Source organism: Serinus canaria, chromosome 12 (assembly GCF_022539315.1).
Source record: "Serinus canaria isolate serCan28SL12 chromosome 12, serCan2020, whole genome shotgun sequence".
NCBI classification, from domain to species: Eukaryota; Metazoa; Chordata; class Aves; order Passeriformes; family Fringillidae; genus Serinus; species Serinus canaria.
The window spans coordinates 10,712,875-10,740,325 of NC_066326.1; the positions used below are offsets into that span (position 1 = coordinate 10,712,875).

Here is a 27,451-nt window from a genome sequence, read left to right on the forward strand (position 1 = left end):
TAAAAACCTTATCCCTGGCTCAAACCACACCCTGATGAAATCAATGGCAGGCTCTGAAGCTGCCCCAATTTCCATTACTATCACCCAATCAAGAATATCTTCAGTTTCTTCCCAGGCTCCTGCCATCCCTCACAGGCAGGGGCTGAGGATTCCATCCTGCCATCCACCCCAGCTTCTACTCCTGCCCTGCAAGGATCTTCAGGGCAAAGAATTCAGCCTCTTTTGTTCTGAGAAACATGTCAAGGAGAAGCAGCCGTCTACTGCCCAAGGGCTCATGAAGCTTGACCCTCAGCAAAAAGGAGCATAAAAGAACAAGCAGTGAGGAAATTAAATAGCATTTCTCAAGTGCACTATTCCCCTTCTCTGGTCCTCTGCAAGAAGTCATGTCACGCCAAGAACAGCTTGAACTCCAGAACAGCTCTGGAGCCACTACGTGCACTCACCACCAAGAGACTGCAGGCTGCTCTGCAGAGAGCCCTTCCAAAAAGGGCTCACAAGCATTTCCGAGATGGAAACCCAGGCTCCCACAACCACAGCGTCCCAAGGCAGGGAGGCACATGAGGACAGCCTCAGCAGCCCTTCCAGGAAACCAGCATGGACCGAGACCTTACACATTTCCCAAATCCATACACCAGAAGTGAGAGTTGTGGCTGTCCTTTGCCTTATTCCCACAACTCACCTGGGTATCACAGTTCATACAGGGACCCTGCAAAGGCTGCTGAGAGGCTTTCTGTTTGCAGCCCATGTGCTGGATCTCGGCTTCCCAGCAGGAAAGTGCCCCCCACCTTCCCTTGTGCTCCCTGCAGCCGAGAGAGGAGTACACAGACCTGGATTGATGCCTGGAATGGAGATCAGTGCACAGCCCATGGGTAATCATCCACACAGGACACAGCCTGCTGCTTCCCATCCTCCTTCAGAAAGTTTGTCCATCAATTCCTCCAACCCCTCTGTCCCTCTCATCATCCGCAGACCCCCACCCAAGGCACCAGGACAGCAGCCATGGGATGACTGTAGCTTCCTACTATCAACACCCAGGTCAATTCAAGGCTTCAAACAGCAGCCTTATGTAAATTTTGTCACCTCAGTCAGGACCAATTAATAACATCTTGCCCCCATCTTAAGAACAAAGTAGTACAGACCAAATTCCCTGAAGGCCACCCCCTCCCCCCCTTTGGCTTTGGCCCACACACTCCCAGACTGATTCTCACAACCCATCAGTCCACTGCCCCACATAAATGTCCCAAAAACCAGCCCTGCTGGCAGAGGTCACCTTGGTCCAGCTGGACCTGCAGAGGCCCAGAAGGTCACCCACAAGCAAGGTCTCTAAACAGCAGGGAAGCCCAAAGAGAGATCCCCTGGCCATCAGCATCCTTCCCTTTTCTGATCTCATTCCCTGGGGAATAACACATCACTCCTCACTCCCCAGCCTGCTGCTCCACATCCCTCGCTGGACCAGGGCAGCCACAAACACAAGCCATGATCTTACCCTCCCCAGATCAATGCCCCTCTTCCAGCCCAGCTCTCCAAGCTGCTATTTCACCTCTCTGTCACAAGAGCTTTCCCCAAATCCCAGAGGGAATCTGGAGAGATCCTTCTTTGCAATGGAGCACTGCCACAGGAAGATTCCTGGTTGCTGGATCCCCTCTACTCCAGCAAAGTGAGGCCATTCTGGGGTTGATTTAATGCCAGCTAAACTGAAATTCCCATGCTTCTGCCTGGCCCCTTGCTGACACCAGCACTTGTGCTGTCCTGTGGCTAGACAAGCACGACTGCCATCACATTAGTTCTGATTAAAACAACCACAAAACTTCTCCAAATGAGTTTTCCCAAGCCATGTGTTCTTCTCCTTCCCCTATCATCCTTCCATCCTTCCCCCTCTGCTGTTTCAGTTATGCTACCCCAAGAACCACAGCTGGAAACGGTTCAGGTCCTGGCTCTGCTTCCCCTGCAGAGTTTCCAGTTCATCATAGCCCCATGTTTTATTTTCCCAAGGTGAAGCTCACCCAGGAGAAGTGAGACATCCAGAGAGAGAGCAGAGCCTCATCTGGCAAAGGGACAGGCAGAGACAGGAAGGGGGAAAGCCCAAAAGTCTCTCCACAGCAACACCACCACAGGAGAAACTGTTCTGAGAGTCCAAAAGAAACTTCATTCACAGTACCACAGGCAAAGAGCATCTGATATTTACAGGGAGGTGCCTCTGCAGTGGCTGTGCCCGCACTCTGCTTTCCTATGGGCAGTGCCAACACAGCACACCCCAGCCCAATTTCCCACAGCAAGGGGGTCTCATCCACCAGACCGGGGCAGAGCGCACTTCAGTGCATGGGTGCAGCCATGAGCTGCTGGCTGGGAGGGAGGGCAGTGCAAGGCTTCTCCTCTTCCTGCAGATCCCAGCTGCAGCCCCAAGCCATCACCTTGCTACTATGGCCTGACGCCATGAATGAGGAGCTGAGATTCCAACAGGCATCAGCATCATGGACTGGCTCTTTCAGCGCAAAACCGAGAGGAGGCGGCTGCTCGCCTGTGCAGGGAGGGCTGCCCAAGCACCTCTGCCAAAATCCCACTTTCTGCTAATGAAAGTGGCTGGATGGCAGCTCCAGCAAGTGCCACCACCCCCACGGAAGGCCAGGGTGCCATACAAGGCACAGCCGGTGGGCCAAGAGATCCTGCTGTGCTGGGAGCTGACACGCTCCCCGGCACCGTGGCATCCCTCCCTCCCAGCCCTCTCCCGGGCAGAGCGGGACCTCTCCCGCATGTGCCAGTGCCCCACGGGCACCTCGGCCGTGCTGATCTGGAATAACAGCGGGAGCCGTGGAAGCCGGGGCCACTGTCAGCGTCATGGGGCTCGGCAGCGGCTCTCCTTCGGAAACGGCGCTGCTTTCCTGCCTTCCTCCTCCCCCATTTCTTCCCGATGACATCAGCCTGAAAAACAGGTTCTTGACTTCAGCGGGGCTCATCGGGCCGATTCTGGTCCCGGCAGAGAGGGGAGAGCCCCCCCTTGACTCCAGAAAGGAAGCAGCCATCCAGGAGCCGGACACGGAGATAAGCAGCAGCGGGCAGGCAGGGACCCTGCCAGCATGCCAACACTTGTAGGAATAAAAACCATGGAGAAGCAGATGGGGGTGGAGGGAATGCAATGCTGGGGAACTGATATAAATGTTTTACAGAGGCCGTGGCAGCTGGAAGCTGGGGCTCACGCCCCGGCTCTGACACTGCTCTGCTACAGGGCAGCCAGATCTACCCAGTGCAAAAGTCAAATCCCAGGGCAGACTCCCATCGAACTCCAGCTCCCAGAGCCCAACAGCAAGCCCTCAGGCTGGCCAAAATTACAATGCAGGACTTCACACTATCCAGCAAAGCCTTCCGAGGGCCACAAAGCTGGAGACGGACCAGCAGGGAACACGATCCTGCGAAACATCCTGCCCACCAGCCAAGCTCCAAGATTATTTTTAAACTCCTCCTAAAATATTTTTGGGTTTTCCTCTTCCCCTGTTGAAACTAACAGTCTGCACAGGAAGAGCGAAGCAACCGCCCGTACACAAAGCCCGGCCGCATGCACAAAGCAAACAACTTAGTGCCATTATAATCACCTGCGATGTTATCGGCAGCTCTGACGGGGTCGGCATTCGCAGGAGGAAACGTGGTTTTTATACATCGTGCCACTTGAAACGAGTGTGACCATCCTTCCTCCCCGCTGCCCCCCAGCAGCACCCGCTCACACCAACACTCTGGTAAAGTGGGGGAACAGCCCGCGGATGTGGGGCTACACACTCAGGAAATTTCTCCCCCTAACACAGGAATTTGCGTCTTCTCTTGCCAGGAATTGACTCCTGTGAGAGAGCCTGTATATTCTGACGAACAGTTGTTTAAGTAAACACATAAAGCAAAGGGACTCATAGGGCTCCTACAATCACACCAAGACTTGCCTGGATGGGGAGGTGAATCTGCAAAGGATCAGCCCCCCGACATTGACACTACCCCAGACGTGCTCAGAGCATCCAAGCCTCCCAATAATTTTGGGAAACCATCCCCGCTCCCAACCCCTCACATGCCAGACTGCATCTCTGCTCCTCCAAACTCCCAAGAAAACATGAAGAGTCACTCAACATTTATCAGTTCAAAACACATGTGCAATTAGCAAGATTTTTTTTCCTCCCTCCAGTATAATTATACATGTTTTAATGCAATTACCACCCCTGTATTTTGTACATTAAACAGTAGGCAACCCAAGAAAGAGAGACGCTTTTATTTTTCTTGGCTTTGCCTTCCTGAAAATAATACTATGTTGCAAAATAACTCCGGAAGAAGGGCTTATCTTCACCAGAAAAAGAGGGAGAGAAGAAAAAAAACGGGAAGAGGGAAGGAGAAATCTCACAAAGAGAAAGCAGGGATTGCAGCGTCCCTCCACGCTGCCCTCACCCTCCAGTCCCTACACAAACCTATACCTGAAAACCATCCCTCTTACCACAGACAGGACTCAGAAGCAGCCTCAGCCCTTCACCATCGCCGACAGAAAGGAAAACTGAACCAAGAGAACAGTCCTGGTTACTCAAGCTGGGGTCATTAGCCGGATTAAAGCTCCAAGCTCCGGCCAGCAGCACGGAGAGCAAAGTGCAGCTAAACTGCCCAAATTGGATTAGCAGTGCTCCCAGGCCTCTGTGCCAATTTGGCTGGCAGATTGAGGGATGCTCAGGATGAGGAGGTGGGCAGCGAGCCCCAGGGCTGATCTGCAGGCTGCCGGTGGGGAGGAGAGATGAGGAAGAGATGGTCCCTGCACAGCATGACCCCCAGAGCCACACAGCCTGTCCCTGGCACCCCTGGCATGTTCTCACCTTGGGCACTTTCTCCAGCAAAATCCCTCACAATCTCAGCTCAAGGAGCAAAGAGGATATTGCACCCTCCCTCGCATCAGGCCCTGAGCTGACCCCAGCAACAAAAAATCTCCTCTGTGCTTCAGGCAACTCACGAGGGTCTCTGGCCCCAGGCACAGACCAGCACAACTGGGCACAGGCCAGGGGTGAATTTAGCTCTCATTACACTGAGACACCGTGGGGACAGAGGAATCACCCAAAATAGTCCATCTTGCACCATGCAAGGCAACTTCAGAGGAGAAAGGAGCAAAAGTGTTTGTGGAATGTGAGCCTGATGACCTGGATGTGGAGTTTTCTTCCAGACTCAAACCTCTCGGCACACCAGCAACAAAGAGGAGGCGTGCCAAGCCTTGGCTAAAGGGAAAATAAACTTTGAGATGTTTTTCATTCAGGTTTTTTAATGGTGGCTTCCACTGGAACAAGGGCTGGAGGCAGCCACAAAGTGCTCAGGGAAGCAAGGCAAACAAGGACACCTTCCTGTGTCTGGCCACGCTCTGACAAACCCATGGGAAGGTGTGGGCTTGGATACAGCACATGGTGAGTGCAGGGCAAAAGAGCCAGGACTGCCCATGCCTGGCACTGAAACCACCAAAACTTATTTATTGTCTGCAGTTCTCCTCCATGAGGCACAAGATGTTTGCTCCAATGTGACTTCCAAGCGTAACAGGCAGACGATGTTGGGGAATCTACATCCCAGGCTGCACTGTGGGGAAGGCTAAGAGGGGCAGGAACAGTGGATGAGGCTGTGGGACAGGAACAGTGTCAGAGCACACATGTTCTCACCAAGTACCACATATCTGTAGTGGGGTGCTCCCCAGAGCACTGCATGGAACACTTCCCAGGTACAGCCACAGAAGAAGCAGGTTGCCTCCAGTCTAAAGCCAAACCAGCCACCTCACCAGTGGATGGTGGCAAACACTTTCTCCTCCTCATTTTGCATGAAGCCATGGCACTCAGCACCTTGGTGGGAAAAGGGGCCCCAAGTCTGAACTCAGGAAAGTTAAGGAGTCAAGGTACATGATGAACCAAGCTCTAGATCACTCACAATTCCTGGCCTTTGGGCCTTTCTCTACACACATGGTACATCACCAAGCCATTCACTGGTCAAACCCTGGCTAGGAACCCTCTAACCACTAGCTTTTTCCACATAGCACACAAACTTGAAGGAGACATTAATGGATCAGAGACATCAACAATCTAAGTTCTCAATACATGCATTCCACCAGTTCAGATCAATGAAAAATTCAAGCTTGCAGGCAGTGAGGATGGCATTGTGGGCATTGGGGTGACCCATGCCCACCCTCCTGTCGCTGCACAGAGACACGCCAGCACCTCTGCCGTCCTGGCTCTTTCAAGGCACCCCTTCCATTGAGCCAAAGGTGCCAAAAACCATGACTGACTTCTTACTGGGGACACAAATGACCAAGGCACCAGAACACCCTACACAGAAAGGCAATTACAACAAAGGCCAGCGGGACTCAGCAGGAGCCCAGCACGGCTAATGCCCCCCCGGTTTGAGGAGCTGGTGTCGCCAGCGCGGCAGCACCGATCTCTGTGCACGGGAACCGCCGGCCCAGGGCTGGCTCCGGCTCTCGCGGCGGGGAGTGCTGCAGCCAGCAGCAGGGCAGCCAGCAACAAAGGCCCTGACCCACACTCAGCCTAGAGAATAAACACATCCGAGGTCCCTTCATTAAGTCCGATCCCAGGGCCAGATCCTTCGCTTTGTTCTGCAGAAGTCAAACGCAGAGAACCCACGGAAATAACCGGCCCGGCGTGACACTGGCACGCAGGGAGCAGGGCAGGGGCAGCCCCGGCTGCCGCCGCCATGGAGGAGGGGAGGCAGCCCTGCCAGCACGCAGCAGCGCCGCTTTATTGCCCTTTCAATTTCGGCTGCGCAAAGCCCCGCTGGAGCACACTCCCCGGGAGCCGCCGGCATGGCCCTCGGCCCCGTCTCCAGCGGAGTTCAGAGGAGTTTGTTTATCTCTCGCAGGGCATTGCCTCGCTCGGGGAAAGGGCTTTGTGTGACGGAGCACAAGGGCTCTGCTCCGCAGCTCCGTGCACAGCCCGAGCGTGCACGAAGGCAGATGCCTGCGCTCTGCTCCAAATCTGATGCTTCTATTAAAAAAAAAAAAAAAAAAAAAAAAAAAAACAGCCAAAAGGGGAAAACTCTCCCCGAAGCCGCTAACAACATGCTAACAAAAGCAACGTCGCCAGAACTTTAATCTTCAGGGTAGCAGCTGCAGGAAGCCCAGCCACCCAGGGGAGCAGGAGCCAGGCAGCCCCCGGCGCTGCCTCCCCGCAGCCCCTCGAGAGCAGCGAGCGCATCCAGGCTTGTCTCTCTCGGAGGAGCGACAGCAGCAGCCAAAGCCACAGGCGGATGGGGAGCACCAGATCACACGCATGATCGGGTATTTTGAATCCAAACTTCCTTACCAGCCTTCCTTACAGCCCCGTGTCGCCACACCGCTGCCGGCACCGGCATCCACTGGCACCAGCAGATCACTCGGCAGCGAGCGGGAAGAAAAAAACCTTGCCTCCTTGCAGCCACTTAAGAAATTATCCATGCATCCTCCCAGAGGCATCTGCACCACTGCTTTTCCTTGGCTTCTCCACCTTTCCGCCCTGTTCGGTCACCAGTGTCTTAAGAGAGAGACATCGAGTCACTCATTTTACCCACTGAGTATATACAAAAGACCCTGGGATTGTTCAGGAAGCAATTAGCCGCTGTTCAGAGGAAAATGGTGTTTTCAAATGGATAACCTTTGATGTAGTCAATAGCCTCAGCTCCTCTCTTTTTTTTCCCCTTTCTTTTTAATTCTTGCAGCCGCACACGAAAGAAAATAAAAACTAAAACAATTTAAAAAAGAAATCCAGCAAAAGGCTGTTAATTCCCCCCGACACAGCTCTCGCTCAGCAAAAAAGGATTTTCTCACAAGCTGGAGGAAAAGCAGCTTCGGGAGGGGGCTCATCTGCCCAACTTTTCTCCCCTCCGCGTCCCGGAGCACACGAGAACGATCATGAATATTCATTCCCCCCGTTAGCAGGTTCTGCTTTTGTTTTGTCCTCCCCAAGCAGAAGCCAGGGGGGAGCTAACAAGTGAGGTTAATGCCTGTCTTTTCTCTCCCATCCGTCTCCTCTTTAACCAGTGACCTTCATGTTAAGCCCTGTTTACACACCAGCCCCTCTCCCCTGGCTCCCCCTACCCCGGCGCTCGGCCAGAGGCAGAAGGAAGAATTTTCCCCCAAGGAAGACAAGGGAGGAGAAGGCGATTGCGGGATTCCGGGATTTATTTCAGCATGCCACAGAGATTTTGCAAATCCCTCCCCGATCGCAAGCCGGAGCTGCCGCGTGCGTTCGCTAGGCAGGAATGGAAATGGGCTAAGGGACCCCGAGAGCGCAGCCGGCTTTATTCGCCACCTTCCACGTTCACACCGGCGGCGGGAGGCGCGCACCGGCGCAGCCCCGCACACAGGTACCGCAGCCTCCCACGCCTCGCTCGGAGGTGCCCGGCGCTGCGCTGCCAAACTACAGCGCGATCACAATAGTAATGATCACAACGAGGGCGACGGCAGCCATCTCACCCTATCCCATCCCATCCCATCCCGCAGGGCGCACACGGCACCTCCCCGCCGGCGGCTGGGGAACGGGGAGCGCGGAGGGAACGGCGGCGCTGTGGGCTCCAGGACGAGCCCAGCCCGGCTGCCGCTCACCGCGCCCCGGCGGGATGCGGGGATGTAAAGCGCCGAGAATACGTGAATGGATATGGGATAGCACAATGCGGGGATGGCAGCGAGGACACGGGGCGGTGCGGACACAGCGATGACAGCGAGGATGTGGGGCAGCACGATGCGGGGATGGCAGCGGGGACGCAGGGCAGGCAGATACGTGATCCAAGGCGGCCAGCACGGAAGGGCTGAGCCCGGTTCACGTCCCCAGCAGTGCCGGACCCGGCTGGGCAGCGCGGCGGAGGGGCTGGGGCAGCGAACGCCGCCGAGAGCCGGGCGGGAGGGTGCAGCGGGGAGGGAGGGGAGGAGGAAGGCGGCCAAGCCCCGCCGCTACACCGGGTAGGGAGGCACCGCTGGCACCGGCTTCCCGCGGGAGCGCCCCGGCCCGAGCAGCTCCGGGATGGGAGGCGGCCCTCAACCCGTCCAGCCCGTACCTGCCCGGTCCCCGGCACACACCGCTACGAGACCCACGCGGGGCGTGCGGCGGATAAAGAAAGAGGCTCGGTCCCGGCGCGGTTTTGTCCCCCGCGGGAGGCGGCTCCCGGAGCCGCGGGGCGCAATGCGGGCTGGTCCCGGCGGCAGCAGCGCGGCGCCGGCCCTGCCCGGCCCAGCCCTGCCCGGCCGCCGCGGCCCCTCCGCGCCCCCCGACGGGGCCGCCGTGCCCTGCCCGGGCCAGCCCAGCGCCGTCGCCGCGGTGGCAATAAAGCCAAATATTTTAGGGGAGCGATAAAGCCAAATCCGCATTATTGTTAGCGAACCGACCGATCGGGCTCATCGCGCCGCGCCCGAAAGTTGCAGCCGGGTTACTCACGGCTCCGGTCCCCGCTCGCCTCCGCCGTGCCAGCCATAATTGCATTCCACACCAAGCCGCCCGCCGGGCCGCCGCCGCCTTCTCCGCCGCCACTGCCTCCTTCTCCTCCGTCCCCTCCTCCTCCGCGCCCGCCTCCCCCCGCCGTCGCCGCCGCCCGGGGCTCCGCGCCCGCCTCGCTCTCGCCGCCGCTGCTGCCCCGCATGAATGGGACGGGGCGCGGGGCCCCGACGGAACGCCGCCCGCCGCGCGCGCCCCCGCCGCGCGCACGCGCGCACGCCCCGCACCGGCGGCGCGAGGGAAGAGCCCGGGGAGGCGGGGGCGCGCCCGCGGGTCCGCCTGCAGGGGGCGCCCTAAGCGGGGAACGGGGGCGGGGAGAGGTGGGCGGGGAGATGAGGGCGTGGCCGCCCCGCCCCTCCCGCCCTTAAAGGGGCGATACCACGGGAGGGGTCTCGCTAAAAGCGGTCCCGGAGCGGAGGGGAGCGCGGGGGTCGCGGAGCAGGGAGCGGACCCCACTCACCTGAGCCTCGCCCGCCGCTCTCCTGCACCCCACGGCAGGACTTCGGTCCCCAGGGCTGTCCATTCAGCATCTTCCCACTGGCATCGCATCCAGTCCCCTAAAATTAAAATTACAAAAGGGGAGAAAAATAATAAAAAACATTAAAATATATTAATTGCAAGTCTGAAGTGGTTGTTTGTCTTTTTTTAAGCACGCTTGGTATTATCCACTTTTGTAACCTTCCCCTGCTTTTCCCTCTCACCATGCCAGCCACAGAGTCCCATCCCGGAGACAGCAGTGCCACCGTGGCACCCTGCTCTGCCCGGTTTGGCCCTAATGAAATGCTCCATCATCTCTCCAAAGAAGGGACCTTTGTAAAAATCAACAAAAATAAATAGAATGTTTGTCATGGGGACTTCCCTGATTTCAGAAGAGACCTTTGACTTGGATCTTTCCAGACCTCCCCATTAGGAGATGGAGCTGTAAATGGTTCTGGTTCACTGGGACCCCACCCAGTGAACCAGAACCATTTACAGGACAGGGGTGGTCGGTGCAAGGTGTCTCGTTCAGCCAGGTTTTCCTGGCTGCAGCTAGCCATACCTTTAGCCCCACCAGCTCTCCGCACGGGGTCACTTTGTCCTTTTGACACTTTGTCCTTTACACCCCGTGGGAGTCTGGGAGCTGCCCCATCTGAAGGAAGGTGTGTGCTCACCTTGTGCAGGCACACATGTGGATGTCCTCTGCAATATCCCAGCAGGTGTGTGTGTCCACAAACCCACAGGAGCTCCTTGCCCTCTCTGACAGGAGGAACTGAATTCCAAAGCTGTGGAGGGCAGCACAGGGCACTTTGGGAGAGGACATGAAAGGACAGCACAAGGCACAGGTGAGTCTCCAGTACCAGAACAGAGAAGAAAATGGACCTTCAGAGGTTCCAGTGAGATTAGGGACAAAATGGAGGGGGAAAAGGGTGACTTGGTTGAGTTAAACAGCAGAGCTGCACTCCCCTTAGCACCCTCAGCATCTCAATGCTCACACCTCAGTCAGAGCCCACACGAGAGCCAAGATGATGTCCCTGCAACTTGGACAACAAGGTTTTCTTCTCATTTATCTCCCCATCCCGCCCTCACCAGCATCCATTTCCAAGAGGCCAGAGGAGCTGAGAACAGCCCAGTTCCCCCAGGGCACAGCATCGGTGGCTGCCATTCTCCCACCTCTTGTTTGTGCAGGGACACACATGGGGCCCAGACATAAAAGCTTTCCAGACAGAGGAGACATCATCAAGCTCTGCCGGCAGGGAAGTGGCTGGGATTTGGATCACTTCCCCAGACTGAAAGAAACACTTCTTTTTTTTTTTATGCCTTCCTCCATGAGACTAAATTTAGTGAATACCTTTCACATTAAAAACTTGTCAGGTATTCACATCCAAAGAGGCTGCTGCTCCTGTCTCTCAGGGGAGCTACCGACACAGCAAAACCTCTTAAACGAATAAAAAAGAAGGGAGATATATTCAGGCAATCTCCCACTACTGCTTTTAAATCCACTCTCTCCCAGGGCTGCTGCCGGGGCACCTCGGTCCCACGGCTGCCATCTCCTGCCACAGAGGCAAAAAGAGAGGGCTGTGCTCTCCCTGCCCAGAGCAGGACCGAGTGATGCAGCAGCCCTGCCCCCGGGCCGGTGCTGCCATTCCCGTGTGCCCTGGCACGGGAAACTGGAGCGATTTATTTTGGCTGCAAGATGTATTTGTCCAAACACTCCCAGGGACAAGGGGAACGAAGGTGGTGGAGCTGAGAAAAGAACGGGCACCTGGCTGAGAGTGCTCCTTCGTGATGCACCGAGGAGCGCCCAGCCCTGAGAGAAGGGAAGAAAAGAAAACAGAAAGGATATCCAAAACCCACCCATTTCCGTGCCCAGCAAGGGTCAGGAGGGAGCTGGCAGGGGCCATTGGGCTTCGTGTCGGGTGGGAAACAGCCTCAGGCTCCAGTGACCCGCAGAGCTCCCACGGCTGCTCGGTGGCTCGTCGGACACCGCGCCCGGGGGCACCGGGACACGCTTGTCACTCACACGGCTTCCCCCGCGTCTGGGCACCTCACCCCCGCAGACAGACTCTCGTTATCTCGGAAGCTCGGCCTTTTATCCTGCCTCCCAGGGGGCTGCTGTGCTCATCCACAGCCTCCCTGCTCATCCTCGCCCCGCGGGCTGACAGCCCGGCCGTGCCCCGAGGAACCGCCGTGAGTGGCACCTAAAAACACTCCCGGCTCGGCAGGGCGCTGCCAGGGAGGGCTGGGGGCTGAGGATGGCTCGGAGGGAGGGCTGGGGGCTGAGGATGGCTCGGAGGGAGGGCTGGGGGCCGAGGTTGGCTCGGAGGGACTGATGGGGGCTGAGGATGGCTCGGAGGGAGGGCTGGGGGCCGAGGTTGGCTCGGAGGGAGGGCTGGGGGCCGAGGATGGCTCGGAGGGAGGGCTGGGGGCCGAGGATGGCTCGGAGGGAGGGCTGGGGGCCGAGGATGGCTCGGAGGCAGCTGGGCTCAAACCCAGCAGTGAGGGCTGAGGACTCACCCCGCTCCTGCTCTTTGTGCTAAACTCGGCGCGTCTTACCCAGCTTCGACCAGAATTACATCGGGACACAAACTGCTCTTGGGGTGTCTGGGGCACTTTGCCTGTGTCAGCAGAGGGACTGAGGGGCATCTTGTCCTCTAAAAGCAGCCTGACAACTGCTTCGTCAAAACCAGAAACTAACTGGGAGAGAATTAAGGCACTGGAGAGAGCCCAGAGAGATGGGGAAGCTTTTCTACTCTGCTCTCCCAGTCTGAGTGGTGAGGGACCAAAAATAATCAGAAAATATTCACAGTTTTTCTTCTGTTTGCAGTTTTTGGTTGCTAAAAACTCCGCTAAAAGGCAGAGTTCTGCACAGTGCAGGAGTCAAGACCATGTCACTTCCCTTGGTTATCACCCATAGGAGGAAAAATTTTCAGAAAATGAACCCCCAAGAAGCTGCAACCCCAGTTTAAACTGCCTGAACTGGACACAGAGAGATGAAAGAAACTCAGTGGCCTCAGCCCAAAGGTTTTTAGGCTGTGAAATCTGACTGGCCCAGAGAACAGTCTGGAATCCAAATGTGGACTTTGGGGACCTTCCCAGCCAGACTCTGCAGCTCTGCTCTGCCCAAATGGTCCCAGGCTATGCCCCGATGGACATGGGCACCAGGAGGGATCCACTCTGCCCAGATGGCAGCAATGGAGATTTTCCCCCTCCCACTCTCACAGATGTCTTTGCTAATCCAGCCTCAGGAGCAGAAAGGCTGAGCAGCCAGGCTGGGGAGCAGCACTGGGTCTGACCAGAGGGTTTGTCAAAGTTCTCCAGGAGGCATCAGCAGCTCTTTAAGCTCCTTGACAGCCAGGATAACAAACTGTGTCTGTGGACCTCTGGGGATCCAGGGTGGAATTAAGATGGGTAATGAATAGAGCCATTTTTCAGGGGATTGCAGCTGCATGAAGGGCAGCGGGCAAAAGGTGCTGGAGAGGCACACGGGGCAGGGACACAGGGTGGCACAGGGGCTGTCACCAGGGTGGCAGCATTCCTTCACTCCTGGCTCTGCCTGGAAAGGAAGGTGCTTTGCTGTCTGCCAGAACAGCTTTCATCCCCTGCCTGCTGCTACAGGCCCCTCCAGATCACAGTGTCCACAAAGAGGCAAGCAGCCCCTGTGTCCAGCCCACCAGGCTCATGCTCCTGGGAATTCGCTGGCAGAGGCCTTGCTAGGCTGGCAGCACCACTGCTCATTTCAGCAAGAAGAGGATCTTCTTGGAGGGGATCAGGAGAAAGACAAGCCTGGGAATATCCTCATTTTCTCAGCCTGCCACTGGCAGTGTGGCACACTTTGATTTGGGAAGAGGTTTGGTGGGCTGGGTGCTGGGGGCTGGGGGTGTGGGAGAGGCTCTGGGGGCCCCTGCCAGGTCTGTGACAGGAGATTGGTCTGGACATCAGTGCCTGCACATGGGAGCCAGGGAAGGACACACAGCCACAATGGGGGGAGACAGACACCCAGTGGGATGGCTCTGCTCTTCTCAAAGCCGATCCCCCAGCTCCCCAAAGGACCCGCCCATCCCATGACTGTGTATCCACCAGCCCACAAATCAGGCATGTACCAGCCCATCCCCGGGGGCCAGGGAGGTCCTGTAGAGATCCCCTCTGGCCATACCTGCTCCAGCTGAGCTCCTTCCCAGCTCCTTCATCCCTCAGCCCTGTGACTCATGACGGTGCTTAATTAGCAGGATGCCTGATGCAGACACCTGTCAACTCCTCCGAGACAACCAGCCTTTCACGTTGGCTGCCCCGGGGCTGTGCGGCAGGAACAGCTCGCTCTCCTATTGATATTCCTTCATCTCAGCCTATTTTCCAAGCCGTCAAGCTGCCATCTCAACCCTCCCAGGCCTGGCAGTGCTGGGGAAAGCAGCCTGATGTCCGTCAGCTCCTAGACTTTGATCCCACCTCAGCAGCCCCTCAGGAGTGCTGGAACCACTTTGTGCTTCCCCTGGCAGCCCAACATCCCTGCACCAAGCACAGACTTTAAGTCAGAGCAGTGTTGAAGACAAGGAAAAAGTCACTGCTCCATTCCCCAGGTCCACAAAGTCTCCAAGATGCACTACCATGGACTCCTCCCCTGCTCTGCCACAGCCCACTGTGCTGCTGCTTATTCCCACCTGCTCCATACCCTCCCTGCCAGGGTCAACTGAGGACCTTTTCCATGGAGCAGATTCACCACCTCCCTCACTCTTAGGATCATGTGTCACTGTCCACTTCCCAAAGGCTTCTGGTCCTCCACCAGTGCAGGGAGCAGAGATTCTGAGCTGAGCATGTGTGGGCACAAGGGAAGGCTGCAGCAGCCTTAGAACATCCCCCCTGCATTTTTCATCCATGGGGGGAAGGCAGAAAATGGCCCTATCAAGACCAGATGATGCATCAGTCAGACAAAACTTCAGGCTGGAGCTCCCTCCACTCCTAGGTGCCAGGCTCCATTTCTAGGATGGCTGTTTTGCCCTTGACTCAAGTCATGGAAAGATCAACAGTAAATCCTCTGGTGGCTCAAAATTTCACCTCTGTCACATGGAACAAGTGGGTGGCCATGAGACATCAAGGAGTCCCTTCCCTTTCTCGAGTACCCATGTAAAATTAAAATGGACAAGGAAGAAGCTGCTGTAAATAATGCATTCGTGGTGCACTACACAGCTTCAGGAGCACATATTCATTGTCTAGTCTTATTTAAAGAAACCCAGCCCTTCCTGAGTCATTAAAAATGTATCCTGGTTTCAGCTTCATCCCATCTACACACACCACTGTGAAGCAGGTGGTTCAGTGGCTATTTTGATGCCTTCCCTCTCTCAGCTGGGCCTGGGCAGCCCCTTGCTGTCACAAGTGAGGCCTCAGGGTCACATGAAAAATTCACACACTTGGCACCGGGCGTTTTCCATCCCTGTGCTCTTGCTCCTCCCTCACACCTGGGCCCACAGACCCACTCTGTGTCCCTGCCTCCCAGACCCCAGCAGCATCCCCTGAGCTGGTAAAGGATGCTCTGAGAATTGCTAAGCCCTGGTCTGGCCACTGCATCCATCCCACTGCCTTCTCCCACCTCCCTCTTGCCAGTCTTAGCCCTCCATCACATATTCCCCTTGCTCATATCCTGCAGCTCCTCCTCACAAGTACCTGCCCCTGCCCCTGACAGGACAGACAGACAGCCTGGGGTGCTCTCACCAGCCCAAAGGCAGAGCCACCAAACCACACTCAGCCCATCTCCCTGTCAGAGGGAGCTTGTGGGCGACCACGAGTGTGGCCATGACCAGAGCACAGCCAGGGGCAGAGGCATTATTCACAGCTTGCAGCATCCTCCTTGTCTGGGAAGTGCTGAAAGCAACCCCCAGGGTGGGATAAGCTGGCAGCATGGTTCAGGCACCCCCCTGTGTGCACACAGCCAGAGCCTGCCCAAGCACCCGGCTGGATCCTCTGCATCTCCCCTGCCGTGGAAGAGCTCCTCCAGAGACTCTGCAGGAAAACCTGGGAGATAGCATGTGCCTGCGACATCAGCAATTATGGAACATTAATTATAATAATAATAATTATCACAAAATAGCATTTTTATGGCACAATATTATGCTGAAAGATTTACAACATACCGAATCATGAAATTCGTAATTAAAGTTATTTTAGTTTCTAATTTTGCTTTAATTCTATTCCAATAAAAGATAGGATAAATATACCTTTAAAGAATCTGCAGAAACCATTACTTAAGAAAATTTCTCTATACAGGGATGTTACATTGCAGCACAGAGATCCCCTGAGGAGCATCATGAACCTTGGTGAGGAAGAAATGCTCAGGCCTGTGAAATACCAATCACCACAAGCCTCACCCCAGGGCAGCAGGACACTGTGGCTTGAGGGTACCTGTGGTCTCTTGGCTTGAGCTTCCTGGCTATGAGCCCTCCTGAGGTGGGTCTGCATCCATTGTGCTCCTTCTGTTTCTGGGGTGGGAGGAACTGGAGAGCCTGGTACCCCCCAAGGCTGAGCTGGGTTTGTTCCTGGCATCACTGCCAGAGGAATCCTGGCATCACTGCTGTGAGCATAATGGTGCTGGGATGGAGCAGGGATGTTTCACTTGCTCTGACTTCAGTCTGTGGACCTGTAACAGTGCTAGGAGATAGGGCACAAAGACAGGACCCAAATCCCAGAATTCCATGGAAAAGTTATTATTGACTAAAGTGGGTTTTACTGAATTGAAACCCAGCCTGCAATTGCTCTGATGAAAGTTCATCACCACAGTAAGAAAAGGGGCGGGGGAGGGAAGAGAAAGAGGGAAATTCTTTTAGACATGGTCAAAGGTCTATGTCTTGGAAGAAAGATTACTATTGTGAAAGGATTTTTCAGTTCCCATTTGTGAACAAACCCCATAATATTAACCAAGTAAAAATCAGGATACAAAACCTGATGCTCACCACAGCAGCCCACTCTGACTGCCCCTACCTTGCAGCACAGGAATCCTGAGTAACAATTGTGCCACCCCACCCCAAGATTAATTTTAGAATCGCAGGTTCTCCAGCCAAAAAAACAAGTCCAGACTCTGCTTTGCTGAACACACACTGTTGTAAGGCTGCTGGACCTGCACCACCAGCTGGACTCATGTGGGTCCAGCCATCCCCACCTTGTGCCTCTCTGCATTAGGAGACCTGGGGTCACCGTCAGCTGGTCCCAGACCCACTCGCCTGGGAGCTGTGCCCCACCTTCCCTGCCAACACCAAATGGCACAACAGCAGGGGAGGGAAATGGATGAGCTGATGGGCTTGGGAGACCATTTACCTCCAACACCATCCCCACGGACCAGGCAGCCCTGGCTGTGCCTTGGAAGAAGCTGTCATGGGGTACAGGCATCACATCCAGCCCTCAAGAGCCAGCCCAGAGCAGCTGGCATGTCACTGTCCCAAACCTCCCCTTGCCCACAATGCCATCCCCAGTTGCTGCCTTTGAGGAGCCCCCTCCTCCTGAGCCCAGCTGTGGTATGATGCTGGCCAGCTCCTCACAGGGATGGAGCAGCCACAGGGCAGGCGAGCGACCTTCCAGCCCTGCCCAAAGCATCAGCACGGCTGACTGCCTCCGAGCCCAGCCTGAGGCCTGCTCCCCCAGGAGCCCCCCTGGGACTTAACTCCTCCATAATTAATTTGAGTGCCTCTGTGCTGCCCACTGGGCCTCCCCAGCACAGATTACTCACCTCGCTGCGAACACAGGAACATTAAGAATGAGTCCGGAAGATGAGAGGTCTTGGCTCCCTGACAGCCCTAACTGATGGCTGGTTTGGGAGGCAGCTGAGGCAACAGCAGCTCTCAGAAGAGCAGCAGGTCTGCCAGAGGGTGATCCCAGCACCCCCATTTCCACATGGCTGGGAGGGAGACAGGAACTCCCCAAAAGCTGAGCAGGAAGGGTGGGGTGTGCATTTGAGGGAAGGGTGAAGGCTTAAGTAGAAGAGATGCCTGTGCTGCCAGTAAGGTCTTTAATTGATTCTGGGAGAGTGATTTCTAAATTACATCCTGACGTGTACACTGCAATCGATAAATGCATTAAGGAAGGAGCCTGCCTGCCCTGGGTTGTGCTGCTCCACGCCATTCCCACATTCCCTGCTCCCTGCCCCTCCAGCCACAGAGGAATCCCTGTGAGCAGCAGGGCTGGGTGCTGCAGCACGTGGGACGTGCCCTGCAGAGCGTCCCTCTCCAAGCAGGTTCCCCCATGCCTGGGAAGGATGCAGGCATCCCAAAACACTGACTTTTCCAAGGATTAGTGCCACGGTTTGGCAGCAGAGACAGAATGCTGTACCAGGATAGTGTTTCCACCACAGCCTTGAGCTCCTGCTCTTACCCTGCTCTCCATCTCCTGGGTACTTCTTACAAACTAATTCAATCTGGAAAACCAAGACTGAGGCAGAGTGGTCCTTTCCATAAGAATATGTCAAAAATCCTGAAGAGCTTGGCTGCCTGCCTATTTCAAGATGACAGGTTTAGGAAAGGGTTTACCATCTTTAGGAAGGGTTTAGTGATTTGAAGAAGCTGCCTGGAAGTTCCTGCTCTGCCTGCACAAACCCCTGGCACATCTCTGCTGCCTGAAGAGAGAGATGGAAGCTAGGAAAACAAAAGCAAATACAAACACTTCAGCCTATTTATTAAAAAAGTTTACAAAATGATGAGTGAAAGACAGCTAATGATGCATCGTATAGTTAGTGCCAGGGAAAACATTCCAAATTAAAGTCCTCAAATATGAAAAGAATCAACATTTAATAAGACAGTTAATGTATGTTATTTAAATGTCACTTCATTATTAAAAGTGTATATTTTTTAGGTTTAATAACCATGTAATTGAGGCATCCTTTCTATAGTTAAGCCTTGGCAAATATGTTTTTCATAATTAGCCAGTATTTATTTAACATGCAATAACCATCCCATTAAATTTAATGACTTCAATTAATAGGTACAAAGGGGCCTTTTTTAATGTCAATATGTATTCCTAAAGCCACTTCCCGGTGCAGTGTCATGAGGAAGCTCAGCCACCTGGGGGTGACCAGGGCGGGCAGGCCCTGAGCCCAGCACAGGGCTCTGCTGGTGCCTCGTGGCAGGAATGGGACAGGCAGGTGGGGAGGGGCTGCTGCCTGTCCCAGCCAGGGCTTGGGGGTCACCAAGAAGGGGATGCCAGCAGGGACCCAGCCCATCCTTGCTGGCACTCCTCAGCCCACAAGCCCTACTGCTGGGAGTGAGGCGCAATATCCTGGGGCAGTGAGGCAGCAGATGCTCAGCCTGACACGGTCAGAGCTGAGCCTTGCAGCCCACACTAGAGAACAGCCCAGGGTAAATGAACTCCTTTAACGAAAAATCCAGCACAGAGTTATTAACTGGCTCCTAATAAACCCCAGCACGACACTGTGCCTGCTGCAATCCCACTGGGCTGTACAGCCCCATCCTGCAGACACAAACCACCTCCAGAGCCCATGCACCTCCCTGGCCCTTGGCAGGGGCTTTGCTGTCACTTCCCAAGATCCCTGCACCCCCGTAAGCTCTCCCACCTCCCTCAGAGTCCTGGCAGGACCCCCAAATGAGCTCTCCCCATCCTTTGGGCCCCTGCTCTGCCCATGAACCTCAGCCCACATGCCAGGGACTTGGATTTGTCTGATGGCAGAAGCACCTGAGGAATAGAGGAGGGGAAGTAAACTCGGGAACACAGAGGAAACCCCTTGGAAAGCAAAATCACTGCTTGTGGGAAGCAGCACATCAGAAACCCATCACCTCTGTGCTCTGTCAAAGGTACTGGAGTACAGAGCCACGGCAGCCAGTCCCAGGGCAGTCAGCAAGTGAGGCGCTCCCCCAGGGACCCCAAAATGCCAATGGCCAAGGCCAGCAGCCAGCATGGCTCCCTGGCTTGCCCTGGGTGCAGCTGGGGGAACCCTTGTGCTCCCCTGCACCCGGGAGGCCACCTCACCTGGGGAAGTGGTGCCAGCTGCAGGCACCAGGTCAGGTCACATCCTCCTGACTTGCAAACCAGTGAGATGATGTTGGAAGTGCTCACAGAAGCCAGGGGACTCTGAGGAGGTGGTTGCAAGCTCCACTTTTCCAGTTGTTTTGGGCCAGGACAAGTCTCAAGAGACACTAAATCCTTGAAGGTAAAAGATTATAGATTGGGTTATACCTCTGGCTGTGCTGGCCTAGGCTCAGGGTAACTTGGATCACCCTAGGACAGAGATCCAGCTCTAGAACAACCAACATCTCCAAAAATAAATACCCAGCACATGGCCCTGGGGCTTTTCTTGTACCCCCAAACTATTCCTCCCTCTTCCAGCCTTTTTCATCAGGACATGGCAGGGTCTGTAGGACAGCCACCATCTCACTGCCTCAGTGTCCCTGGCACCTCCTTCCCCAGCTAAAACCCTCTGAGGCCGTTTGCAAGGAATGGTCAAAACACAGCAAGGCTCGAGCAGATTGGGGAAGCATATGTCTCCACACATATCCCAGGGCATGGAGAGAGATGCCAGCAGCACTTCCAGCCTCCGCTGGGCAACGCTCCGGCTGCCGGCACTCGCCCGCCCCACATGCAGCGAGGCACAAGATTCAGCAGTGATCAGTGAATCCCAATTAATTGTGGTATCGGTATTTAAGGGACCCCATTGTGACAGTGCTGCCGCGAGCTGGCTGCAGCCATCTGCTCCCCTGGCCTGGGGACCCTAATGCCTGTGGGGGATGGACCACTGATGTCTGACTGCCACCCTCTCCTCCCTGCAGCTTGGCTGGCTAGCCTGGCCAGGATGGTTTGCAGAGCCGATGGGGTTATTTAGAGCCTCAAACCAGGCTCAGGCTCCTATCGGCGCCGCTGCCAACCTGCGAACAGCTGCCTGCACCGATGTGGCCATAAATTACCCGCGGAGCCACTGGGGACCCGCACCGGAGGGCAGGCGGCAGCGGCTGCAGCCCCGCTCAGGAGCCCGGAGCAGGCAATTAATCCTCGTTAGCAGCTGATGGGCTTGCTGGGCGTGCGGCACGGGGTGGCTGCTCCTGCAGCGGGGCTCTCTCCCCCTTTGTACCCCTCCTTCCGCGGTGTCCTCCTCTCTGAGCAACTCCTCCTTGGCCTGTCCCACCTCCTCCCCGCTTCTATCACAAGTTATCCTTGTTTCCCCCTGCCCTGCCAGCATTGCGCTCCAAAGCTGCTCCGTGGCACCGCTCCCATCCCCAAAGCCGGGGCGGGGCTGGTCCCTGCCTGCCACATTCGGCTCCCTGCAATGGCCACCGGGGCTTGTGCATCTTGTGCCACAGTCTCAGGGACCAACCTTTTCTGGCTTTCCAGGGAGTAAGGCAAAGCCGTGACAAACCACAAGGGCACCGCCAGGGCCCAGCCCCACTCTGCTGCAGCTCGCTGGGCATGGGCAGAGTGCAGCCCAGCCAGGACAGCCCAGCAATGCTGAGAAGGGACGTGTCATCCCCAGTGTGACATCCCTGAAGCAAGCAAATGCCGCTTCTCACACAGCAGATGGCAAATCCTACAGCAGGGAGGGGAAGAGGGGTGCCCATTAGCACCCCCAGCTATCGCCTTAACTCTGCATCTCCCTTCTCAGGGCTGGGAGCCAGCACCAGGCTCCCAGGCTCTCCCCTCCACCACTCTCTTCCTGCCAGCTCCAGACATCCCCAAGGACACCTCACACAACCAGGGACCAACTTCTGACTCGTGTCCCCAGCCCTCTGCAACCCTGTCCATCAGTCATTGCTCCAAGAGGAACCACGAAACTGCAGCAAAAAAGGACCCTGATTTTAAAGAAAATAACAATTCTAGAATAAATAAATAAATAACAAGCCCAAGCACAAGTCTGCTTTTAAATTCAAATGTGCAATATGGCCCAGAGCCTCAGAGCCAGAAGGAAACTACAGATTTGGGCAAGGAAACAGAGAATATTTCACTTCAGCTCAGTCCAAGCCGTCATGATTTACCCAGCAGTGAGAGAGGTGGGGAGAATGCTGCTCCCTGAGGGCTCTGCAGCTTCAGCATTCACCCCCATGCTCTCCACCCCCAGGCTGCTGCCCCTGGACTTAAAAGGTTTCTCCAGACTCTCACATCCCACCTCAGGTCCCCATCGTGTCCCACCTACTCCACTTCAGGGGCACGGCTGTGGCAGGATGGGGAGTTCACCCTGGGGCTCCTGTTGGAACATCCAGGTCCATGGACATCATGGTCCTGCCCTGCTGGGAGCCAGGACCCTCCAGCCCCATCATGACACCAAACAGGAGCCAACACCCAGCCCTGTGCAGGGGGTTTCTGCAGCCACAGACACACCAGTGACCACAGTGGTGGCTGTCCAGCTCAGGCTGGGCACTTCTGGGGCCGCAACACCTGGACCTTTTCTGTCTCTACACCTACCTGGCAGGAGGCTGTAGCCAGGTGGGGATCAGTCTCCTCTCCCAGGTAACAAGTGACAGAACAAGAGGAAACAGCCTCAGGTTGCACCAGGGGAGGTTTGGATTGGATATGAGGGAATTTTTTTCTACTGAAAGGGCTGTCAAGCAGTGGAATAGACTGCCCAGGGAGTCTCTCGCTCGGGCAAGGAAACAGGGAATATTTCACTTCAGCTCAGTCCGGGCCGTCACGGGCATCACCCAGACAACGTCGGGAGCCCGCTCCATCCCCTCGGCACACTGGGGGCCGCTGCTTGTCCCGCAGCAGGCAGGCAGCGCCCGGCTCGGCCGGGACCTTCCCAGAGATGCGCTTGGGGCAGCGCAGCCCCGCTCCCAGGGCAGCCGGGACCCGCCCGGCCTCGGCCCCAGCCCCGCCGGTGGCCCCGGCCCGGTGGAGCGGCGGCGGCAGCGCGGGCCGACAGTGCCACCTGCTGCTGCTGCCGCCGGCACCGAGGGACAGAGCGAGGGACAGAGCGAGGGACCGAGCGAGGCACGGAGAGAGGCACGGAGCGAGGCGCGCTCGGACCCGGCCCCGCGGGCGGGCTCGGGGCGCTCCGCATCCCTGGGCAGCGCCGGGCGCTGGGGACCCCGCAGGATGTCCCGCGCGGGGGAGGCGACAGGAGGTGACAGCGAGCCCGGAGGAGGGGGAAAAGGTCTCCATAAATCCCCAGACCTGTTTTCCCAGCGTCAGCAGATGCCCGAAGCTCAGCACCATGAACCCCGCACTAGGTGCGAGGACAAGGTGGGGAAAGGCACAAGGGGCACGGTTGTGCCCAGGGCTGTGTCTGGGACGGAGGAGCTGCAGGACCCCGGGTCCAAAACTCCGACATCCCCGTGTGGATGCCTTACCCCGGCCAGCGCATTCCTACAGCCACAGCCCGAGAATGATCCTTCGTGCTCTGCACAGGAGGGCTGAGAGACCTGCTCCCACTCCTGCTGGCACCGAGGATACTCCTGGAGCTAGGAGCAGGAGCTCTCCTGAAAACAACAAGGCTTCCCCTGAAACCAGGGGGACAATACGATAGGGCATCACCCCGGAGCTAAGAGAGCAAAGTGGGGTGCAGGGTGGGCTCCTAAGGGGTGTGACGGCACACGGGAGGTGTCAGACACAGCATGTCACCATTGTCACCATGTCACCCATCCCCACACACGGCCGCCAGGGCATTCTGGCCCTGACGCAGAAATCCAGGGATATAAAGGCCACAAACTGCTGTGACATCCCCACGCCCCTGTGGCACACGCACATCATCCACTGCAAACACGGGGAGAAAGGTGGGGACCAACGACGGGCTGTGAGGAAATCTGCTTCACAAATTACCGTTAGTACCAAATGTCCCTTCTTATCAAGACTGGACGGGTATTCAATTTTCTCTTCAAACGCCTGCCTTCTGAAATGGTAATAGAATTTCAAATCTAGGGGAAAAGGGAGGAGAAAAACTGAATATGCAAGGATTAACAATGAGAGAGACAAAGAAAGAAATAATACCAAAAAAATATAGTCAGAGCCTTTGCAGGAATTAATTAAATACAAATATAAAGAGAAAATTAAGTCTCATGCTTAGGAGGGGGGGAAAAAAGGGATATTTTCTGAGTTTGATTAACCTTTTTTTGCCAAGAACAATGAAGAGGAAGCGGGAAGGGAGGGAGAGGAGAGCAGAAACTCCTAATTGTTTTGCCTTGCAGGAGATAATTACAGGAGCCAGCCAGGTCAGGGTCTGCCCACACGGGTTTGGGGTGCGTGGGTCTTGCTGTGCACGTCCTGGGATTGTGTGCACATAATTGCTCATTTGTTGGCTCTGACTGGGACATCGATTGGGAGGAGCAAAGGCAGAGCTGGGGAGAGCCATGGTCCCCCAGATTCCAGGCAGCTCAGAGAGGGGACATCTCCTCCCAGCAGGGCCATGGGGAAGGGGAGAGGGTTGAGCATCACTGCTGGTGGCCATGGTGGCTGCCAGGGCTGTGAGACAACCTCCATCCCCACACTCCTAAATATTTTGTTTGCAGGTTTGATATCTGTGGTGCTCAGAGGCATCAGTCACAGGGTGACAGCTGGGGGGGTCTGATGGGGTTTAGAAGCAGTTGTTGCAAAATTAATGGTCTTTGTCACCACTGGCCCCTCCTGGGGAAAGCAAAGGATCCAGGCAGTGATAGCAGGATGAAAAGTGACAGGACAAGGAAAGGAAAAGTGATGCTGATGTTTGCATGGGCACCTGCCTCCAGATCCTTGCCCCAGTGCCTCTCTTCTCTACTGCTGGCCACATGGGAACTGTTTGGCCACAGCCTGGACTCCAAAAGATGGGAAGTGAAATATATGGAGAGCAGGACCTCTGCAAATATTACCAGCAGGTCAACACTGCGCCAGCTGCAGGAGCTGCAGGTGGGTGCCAGACACCCAGGCTTACACCTGCCAGCAGCACAGTGACACTCATGGCCACTCACACAACCCCAGGGACCAGGAGCAATGGAAATGGGCCACAGGCCTCTCCAATGAGGGATGAAGGACACCACCATCCTCCTCCTCTGGGTCCCCATGCTGGGGCTGCTTCCAGGAGCTGCTCCTGGAGGAAAACACAGAGCTTTGGTGCCAGGGAGGGACTGTCATGAACAGGTTGCACAATGCTTTTCACTGCTTCCTTTTGATGCCTTGGTGCCACAGGGTCAGGAGTAAGACCTGTCTCCCTCTAACACCAGCTGGGTGAGGCAGAAATTTCCCAAGGACTTGTCACATGTAAATGTTTGTGCCACTGCACATGGAAGTGTCCTCTACCCCTGCACCACAAGTTCTCCCAGATCAGTGTGAAGCCCCCTCCTCACCTCCAGCCCCACCTCACCAGGGTCACACCACCACCACCACCATCACACAGGTGCTCAGGTGGGCGATGGAGAAGCCAGGGTTCTGCACTCCTGGGGGAGGCTGCAGGCAGCAGGGCTGGTTCTCCAGCAAGGACCAGCTGCACTGAAGTTTCAGTTGGATGACAGAGGGAAAAATTCATCATTCCCAGGCAAGCAGCTCCTGAAAGGCAGAAGCTGAAGACATGGACCTCTGCAGAGGTCTGGCCTTGCCAGCAGAGCATCATTCAGGACAGGCTACAGATTATCTGGGAAGGAGGACAGGATGATTAGTAAGTTAAAATCAACACCAGCAAGTGTTTATTTAACAAACACAACCCCTTATCTGTCCAGGAATAGATTGCAAAATTATTCAAGAGTCTTCAGTGTAAATTATTCTCAGTATAAAAATTGTTTAAATTGCAAGCAGGGAATATTACTATGAAGTGTTCAAGGTATGTGGTAAATTATGTAACCTATTTATGTAATTTATAAATTGAGCTATATAAATTAGCTACACCAGGTACAGCATGAATGTCAAATTGTATTGTGACTCAATTGTCACAATAATGGCTCAGCATCAGATTAGCTTGAGGATTAATCCAGACAGTACAAAGTCTGGATGTTACAAATAAATAAATATAAATATCAAACTGTACACTAACAGCTCAAACTAGAAAGTCATTAGCACTAATAAAGTGCAACCACTCAATTACTTGTCAGGGGAAGTAAAATGAGGCAGAGTCAGCAGGATCAGTTTGCTTTTCAATTTGCACAGCTGTGCCCACAGTCAGTGCCCTGCAAAGTGCTTTAGGGAAGGCAGAAAGTACCTAAGGCTTCTCCAAAAGTCCCTGCTCCTGGGATAGGGAGTATGTCTGTTAACAGTAAGGGGCTACAAAACCACTGATGACTTTGCATGAAGAAGTTTGGACCAAGAGCACCATTACACTACTTGATACACTGTGCACAGGTCCATGGAAAAGTCCATTAATTTATTGTACAGCTCTGAGACTCACCTGCCATAATCACTCACCCAGATTTTCAGGGCTTGGAGAATCCTTAGAAAACCTGAACCAAGGCCATAGGTTAAGTTCCCACGTTAAGAGTTAAAGTACATTTCCAACCACTCCTTTTCCCTGAGCATTTCCTCTTCACTCCCATAAACTACTCAATCCCCAGGGCTCAACACAGGAGGGAAAACCCTGGGGGAGGCACAGCCTCTTTGGACATACAGACACCACGAGAGGGAAGATGCTTCTCCTGCAGTCAGCAGGCAGAGATTTGATATAACTTTAAAAACCTGGAAATGACTTTTGGGGGAATATGTAGGGATATACAGCAACAATAAGAAATATTGCAGACTGGTTTATAAATTACTTAACCCTAAAATCTAAGACTGGATGGAAGGGATCTAATTCTTATGGAGCAGATGGAGCCAGGAGGGCACAGAGAGCCCCGAGCTCTCCCCAGGGAGCCCCATGGACAGGAGCAGGGCTGAGCCACCTTTGATGCTTTTTGCTCCATGGTCCACATTCTCAAAGGCTGGTGAAAGCCTTCCAAGTTTCAGAAGTTTTTACCTTGTACTCCTCATTAAAATCCAATTTTCTTTCAAGATGAGAATGGCAGAATTCTGCCCTCCTGAGAACAGCTGTGACTCTGTTGTCATCTGAATGCTCAGGAATGCTGCAAGGTCTGTAGCAGTGTTAGAGCTCCCAGCCTCAGGGGTGACTGCCAAGAGATCCAGAGCACAATTCTCTTGAGTGTAGTAAAGAAAACATCCCTGTAATGGGTGTGCTTGGTTTTTCCAGAGAGCTGAGCTTGGACCTCCAATCCCACGAGGTAAGCACTGGTTGACAGTGACCAAGTTCACAGAATGGTATAGATTACCTTAAATTTATGGTGTGCATGTGGGTCTCACTTTTCTGTGCAATTCCTTGCAGTGTTGAATGAAGTTCTTTTACCCAGGAAAAGAACCACACTTTGAAACATCAGCCCATCAGTCACAAAGAAGCAAATGTATCTCTTTCTCCTGCTTCTACACTTGGATACTGTCACCTCAACACTGGATTCCTATAACCTTCAGAGACCTAATCACATTCATTGCCTCAAAGTAGCCTCAAATAAAACTCCTTGAGCTTTGGATCAGCAGGGAGGACCACCTGCAGCCTCAGCAGAGGACATCTGCTTTGTTTTCTGAGCAGCTGAGGAGCCAGACCCTGCTGGCTGAGGGTACTTTCACACAGATGATCTGCTTGGACTCTGAAGCAT

The 27,451-nt window shown here is 55.0% G+C and overlaps 1 protein-coding gene across 1 annotated transcript in view; it reads right to left on the minus strand.

The window, feature by feature from the left end:
• The window catches only part of PLXNA1 (plexin A1), a 114,283-nt gene extending 104,722 nt beyond the window's left edge, over positions 1-9,561 (minus strand). Inside the window, exon 1 of the mRNA XM_050979178.1 lies at positions 9,405-9,561. The gene's annotated coding sequence lies outside the window, so the exon portion shown is untranslated. The remainder of the gene's footprint in view (positions 1-9,404) is intronic.
• Between the last annotated feature and the right edge of the window lie 17,890 nt (positions 9,562-27,451).